Raw genomic sequence first — 865 nt, 5'->3', positions numbered from 1 at the left:
ACCGGGGCCGAGGGCCCCGGGCCGGGCCCCACCCCCGACCCAGGGGGGAAGGGCGAGCAACCGGCCGGGCTGAGGTCGACCTTCACACACACGTCGCACGGACACCTGCCCGGGAGGGACCACCGGGCCGCACTCGGGCGCACGCACGCGCCGAACGGGGCAACGCCACGCGGGGAGAGGACGGGCCTCCCCCGCGACGCCGACAACGCCCGAGACACACGCCTCGGGGGAGGGCCGCGGCAGGCCTGGGAAGCGAGGCGCACCCGGGGCGGGGGCGCGCGCCGACCCGATGCGGAAGAGCCGGCCGGGAGAAGACGAGACGCCGGGCGAGGCAGGCGGCCGAGCGGGGTGGGGGGCGCCGAGGGACACCTCTGGCGCAGCCGACCGCCACCAGGACGCACGCGGGGATCTCACCGCCAGCAGCCTCCGAGCACGAAGACGGCCCCACGTGGCACCTGGAGCGGCCGACCAGGCCTTCGGCGATCCCCGCGGCTCCCCCACCGCCACACCCAGTCGCACGCGGCCAGAGCCCCCGGAACCCGCTCTCCCCCGCAACACGCCGGAAAGGCCGACCCAAACCCTCCGGGCGCCCACCGGGCCCCACGCGGGGCGCCGCCGACCCGGTCCCGAAGGCGCGCGCCATGGGGACGCGGACACCGGGCCAACCAGCGTGGCCGGCGGCGACGCCCCCAGAAGGCGGAGCCGGGTTCGGGCCCAGACGGGGCGGCCAACAGCGTAGAAGCCGATGAGCCGCTCGGGGAAGAGAAGATCGGCAGGCGGCGGGCGGGGAAAAGGGGCACAAGGCAGGCAAGGAGCCAGGGGGCCACGGGGACGAGGGCACGGGGAACCCGCGGAGGGCTACTCG

Source organism: Chlorocebus sabaeus, unplaced genomic scaffold (assembly GCF_047675955.1).
Source record: "Chlorocebus sabaeus isolate Y175 unplaced genomic scaffold, mChlSab1.0.hap1 unalloc_scaffold_1505, whole genome shotgun sequence".
In the NCBI taxonomy this organism is placed as follows: Eukaryota; Metazoa; Chordata; class Mammalia; order Primates; family Cercopithecidae; genus Chlorocebus; species Chlorocebus sabaeus.
This window is presented reverse-complemented; position numbering follows the sequence as displayed.